Raw genomic sequence first — 6,067 nt, 5'->3', positions numbered from 1 at the left:
TTTCTCTAGTCCAGATAAAATGCAAGAAAAACAAACAATGCAAAGGAAACCTTAAATGCTGCTGTTTGAGACTAGAAACCTTCCTTGACTACATCAAAGAGACAACACTCCATCTAGCTTAACTGATTTTTAGCTTTGCTTTATCATCACTGCTGAGCCTTCAGTTGGATGAGGTCCTAGAGCTAAAAGCCTGAAAATTCCAGAGAAGGAGCACATTTGGCAGCAATTGCTGATGGTATAGCACCTTTCAGGGCTACTTTCTCCTAAGCAATCAAACTGGAAATTTCTTCAGAGCCAGGCAGTACAGACTGTGCTTGTCTTCTGCAGCCACCTGCAGAGCTCTAGTTTTAAGGCAGCTTTTGAGCCCATCACACCAGCAAGGACAGTAGCACAATGGAAAAATCTTCACTTGTCATCTTTTTTTTCCCACCCCATTCTCCATTTGTATTTCACAGAAGACTTCATGCATAGCATTTTTCCTTGGGCTTACAACAGCAAACTAAAACTTAAAGCAGGGGTTTTGCTGTGTTTGTCTGTGCTCTCTAGAGTTACACATTATGGGGAACATTTTGATAACAATGAGAAGTCACACTGGGCTGGCAGCAGTATACTTATGGGCTGCATTTCTTTTACGCTGTCAGGGAAGCAAGAAGCAGCACAGCTATTCAAGGTAAGGCTAAAGCTGGGGAAAGGATAGCTGTGATAGCTCCACTTGTCTTGTACAGCTCTGCTCTTGGAAACACAGTTCATAAGGCTCTGGGGATGGTGTTACTATACAGATGATGCCCTGTGCCACTCGCCCTTTCACTGCTGTTATCAACTTGCATGAATGAAGTTTGCCAAAAGATTTCTGCTAAATGTTTTTTCCAAGATGGAGCGCTTATTTGACATGTAAATACATGTTCAAACACTCTACTTATTAATTGTTACACAGAAGTTATTCAGGTTCCTGATTTCCCAAACCTCTTCCATAATTTTTTCTTTCACGAGATTGATTTAAATGATATGTTAATATTGTACATCGCCAACCTGTGTATGGGCTCACAACTTTATGCTTGCAGCTCACATATTGATCAGTTACACCCATTTTTTGTTGTTGTTGTCGTTTTGGTTTGGTTTTTTGTTGTTGGTTTTTTTTTATGACAGACGATATGGTCACAGGTGAGAATCCAAATGGCATCTTCTATCCCCAGGTGATTCCTCTGGTGTAATCCACCTGACCAGAGCATGCACAAGAGCAAGCCATTGTTAGACAGCCATCTAAACTGGTCTGCCACTCAGTCAGGCAAATGAAATTACCATTGGATGTTACAAATTCCCTTCTGTGTTACAGCAAATTGCAAAGACTTGTGGAATTTGAGCCGTCCTTCCAGCTGGGTTTCAAAAGGTGTGGGACTGTCATAATTACAATGTCTGTCTGCCTGTCTGCCTGTAGACTTCCCTCCTCCCTCCCCCCTGTGACTTATGGACTGGTTTTCACCAAGTTGGAGACAGTGGAGGGCATCACAAACACAATTAAGCTCTTACACATATTACGAGCATTAGTGACAAATTAGAGCCCCATTTCAGAGAAAGGAAGTAAAAACTGATATTATATGGTGTTTGGCAGTAATCTCCGATATTATACAGTGTTTGGCAGTAACTGTGGCAAGCCTTTGGCTGTATGTGTAGCACTTGGCTATACTCAGTAGCTGACTCAGGTGGCAGTACTGCAGAAAACATAGCAAGGGAAAGCCACGCTCCTTTAGTGGTATTGAAATAAAAGAGGTAAAAAATGCCAGCAGGGGCTGAAATCACTTTTCTTAGAATATTTAGCATCCTGTAAAGAAAAGTGCCCACTCCCACGATCCTGTAAACAAGAAACTCCACTTTCATTTAACAACAGTTTCTAGCTTACTTGTTTTTTGAGCAAACCTTATTAAAAAAAAAATCAACGTAATGATTATGGTTACCAAATACTATATATAGAAGTAATAATGAACTAAAAGACTAGGAATTTTGGCTCTAAAGACAGAAAGAATATTTTACTATGTTTAAGATACATTTAACTGCATATTTGGAAACAATATTTTTCTTAGATGTAGGCTGCTTTTGAGTTAGAAATGATAAAACTGAGTTACAACAGTGTGCTATCTGAAAACTGAAAGTGCTGAGAAGTGTACGCCTTTATAATTTTATGTCTTTCTTGGAGTGAGGGGCCCAAAAATGAACACAGGATTCAAGGTGTGGCCTCATCAGTGCCAAGGATAGGGGGATGATCCCTTCCCTAGTCCTGCTGGCCACACTGTTTTGATACAAGACAGGATGGCATGGGCCTTCATGATCACCTGGGCACACTGCTGGCACATGTTCAGCTGCTGTTGACAAGCACCCCGTGGTTCTTTTTCATTAGGTATCTTTCCAGCCACTCTGCCCCAAGCCTGTAGCACTGCCTGGGGTTGTAGTGACCCAAGAACAGTTCCTGACAATTCATCTTGTTGAACCTCATACCATTGGCTTTGGCCCATTGATCCAGCCTGCCCAGACCCCTCTGCAGAGTCTTACTATGCTCCAGCAGGCCAACACTCTTGCCCAAGTTTGTGTACTCCGCAAATTCAGTCCCCTCATCCAGATTGTCAATAACAATATTACACAGAACTGGTGCTTGTACTGAGCCCTGGGTAACACCACTGGGGACTGGCTGTCAGCTGGATGTAACTCCATTCACCACCGCACTCTGGGCCCAGCCATCCTGACAGTTTTTTGCACAGCGCACAGTGTGCCCATCCATGCCATGAGCAGCCAGTTTCTGCAGGAGAGTGCTGTGGGAAATGCATTCAAGAAAAAAATCTTGATTCACTATACATTCCTCTGTGGATCTATGGCATACCTATTATTGATCAGTTACTTAGTCTGTGTTCATTTACACCTGAAAAATGTATTTACACAACTACAAGAACAAAAGAGATTTGAGAGTATAAAGCAGGGAAACAACAGTGTTGTCAGTAGGAATTGTTAGATGCATGATCTTTTCTGCCTTTTAGTCTATATAACTAAAATATGTGTTGGCATATGCACAGACAGGGTGGTTTTTTTAAGTAGGTGTCTCCAGTAAGATTCCTCTGCCTACAGGAAGCCAATGGGAAAACTCCACTTAAAAAAAGACTATGTCTTAAATACAGGTATGGGTCTCTGGCTTCAGGAGCACATCTTTCAAAATCTATTCTCATGCTCCTGGAGTTTGACACAGGTATGACTTGCATCGGTTTATAGCAATGTTTTCAGAAATCATGGTACTTTTTACACTGACATAAAAGCACAGTAAATCCCCTTAGCACAAACATACCTACGGGTGTTCACACACATACTTATGTTTGCAGATACTCAACATTTTCATCATCCTGTGCATGAGGCTCAGAGAACCAGAGCAGGTGTCAAGCTGAGATTGCAGCCAAGGGTGATGTCTTCACAAACCTGCTGACTCCTGCCTCGTTGAGGAGAGTAGGCAAACCCATGGGACAACAGGCTGATCAGCAGGGGTCCTAGGACTGGACATGGTTGGGAACACTGTGCCTGGAACCCAAAACCTTACGTTAAGCAGGTAAAATGCTCCCAGGAAATAAAACTGAAGTAGTTCGGTGTTCGTGGCTGTGCCTCAATACCAACTCTATTATCCTGAGACTGGATATGAATTAAACTTTGTACATACAGTCTGAAATTTATTAAAGTTGTATTGTGTACAATACAACATTAATAAATTACAATATGTAACTATATTAGGACTAGCCAGCAGGACTCTCAGGATAGAAATAATGAATAAAAATGATGCAATGAGGATGAAAGACTTTCCCACAAACCCTAGGGGTATTTTTTAAAGATAGTTTGTTGAACAGCTGATCCAAAGTGATCAGGAAATAGATGATGAATCTATGCAGGGTAAGGAACAGAAAACTGCCAAGACAAAACCTTACCAAGTAAAAAGTTACTAATTTGCAAGACTTGTTTGGAAGCTCTTTCAGGAATTAGACAGCTTGTCTAGAGGCTTTCCTCTTCTTTTATATACTGCTCTGTTCTTATCATCTGGATGATCAATACATTGTTTTACGGAATCTACCATATCCACCCTCAGCCACAGACTCACAAAGGGAATAACGTCAATACGAGACACAGTCAGGCCTCCTGGCTGAGAACAATCACTGCTCTCATTTAGCACTTAGCATAAAAATGGGAAAAGAGCAAGATGGGTTTTCTGAAAGGGGTAACATTATCAAAAGGAGAAGCTGAGCTGCAGCTATTTGCATAACCACCTTTAATTTATAAAACATTTCCATTCCAATTTTAGTTAGAAATATTTTTAAAGAAAATAAACCTCATTTTTTTAACTGGTGCATAGAATTTTGTGTTAATGCATTTTCAGAATGTCCATTCTGAACTGTTAAAAAAGTAGTACAACATGATGTTCCAGAGGCAACACTCAAGGCAAAACTGCTTAAAGGCCCTTGAGTTAATAAGAGCAGAAAATCAATTTTTCTTCAAACACCTTATTGGACAGTTAAGTTTAGGAGAAACTCAGCAATAAAAGGACTGAACAAGTGACAAAGTATTCATTCTCTTCAGCTGGGTTTCCTTTACACAGTGCCCTGATTTCAGTCAGGACAGAGTTAATTTTTGCAGTTGCCAGGAGGGGGCATGGCCAGGACCCAGAGGTTATTCTATACCACCTCACATCATTGTCGGGGGCAGGGGAAGGGAGTCTCTTCCAGGGAGAAGGGGTTCCTTTGTTTGAGTAAGCTTGACATATGAAGCAGTGGGGTAACGCCAGTTCCAAGCCAGAGGGAGTGGTTGTGTTAATGGCAGTTCTGAGCCACAGGGAGCAGCTGGGATATTGTGGCTGCGGTAGGGTCAGGCTCTGAGTGAGGATTTTGCATGAGAGTCACTCTCTCTTTTGTACACTTCTGTTATTAATATTGTTGCTGTTACTGTTTGCTTTCTTATCTTGTTGTTGTCACTGTTCTTTTTCTTATCTCATTACTGTTTCCAGTAAATTGTTCTTATCTCAACCAGGTGGTCTTTACCTTTTGTGCCTCCAATTCTCCTTTCTAGCTCACTGCAAGGGGAGGAGGAGCAAGCAAATAGCAGCATGGTTTGGAGAGCCCCAGTGGAAGTACTAAATTGGGGAGTACCATTCCTAAATCATGACATACACGAATGATGAATATTCTGTATATTCTAAGAAACAATGAGATGTCATTAGCTGAGCAACCAAAACTACTTTAGCCTTTGCCAAAACTAACAACTCAGTTACTTTCCATGTACAATACAAATTTTTAACATTGTAAGCTTAAGTTATTATTATTATTAAGTTATTATTTTTTTTAGGCACCTAATCTAGTGTCCTGAATGGTTCAGCAACCTCAGACTCCACTGCAACAAGTGGAAGAAAAGGGATGTTCCCACAGAGTGCTCCTCACAGCACCCCAATTAGGCTTCTGCTCTATCTCATTCCCTCCTGACAATACAAGCAGCAGACAGAAATTTCCTTCCTAACCAAGAAACCCAAGGTAGGTGTCTTTCTTAGAGAACTTGACTGTTCCCAATACTCATGGTGCAGTTTTCAAACTTAACTTGGAATGTCTATTGTTGGGAAATCCTGATATGATTGTTACCTAATGCACATGTATCACTGTTAAGTACTAATACTCAAGGACAGACCATCATGTTCTTAAGGTTGCAATAAAGACAAGAGATGCAGCTATTGTGGTCTGGACTAGAGAAACGCTTCTAATTTTAACCTGACAGTATCTTGAAGCTGTAAAACAACAGAGATTTTTGCTGTGACTTCATTATGCCCCACGTTAGACCCATCGTGAGCAAAGGCTTGGAATGGTACACGAACAAATTTGAAAATCAAGGCAATAATTGATTAAACTGGATGCCAGAGGACTAGGTGTCCAGACTGAGGATGTCTCATTTTCTTGAAATGTAACCTTGTCCTGGTTAGAACAGCTGGGACCGATTCATCACTGAATGGGTATAGCCCAAACTGTGTATTCTATAGCCCTCCATGCCATTTCCCAGAAACTGTTGT

The sequence above is a fragment of the Chiroxiphia lanceolata genome, chromosome Z (genome assembly GCF_009829145.1).
Source record: "Chiroxiphia lanceolata isolate bChiLan1 chromosome Z, bChiLan1.pri, whole genome shotgun sequence".
NCBI lineage: Eukaryota > Metazoa > Chordata > Aves > Passeriformes > Pipridae > Chiroxiphia > Chiroxiphia lanceolata.
Note: the sequence above shows the minus strand (reverse complement) of the source record.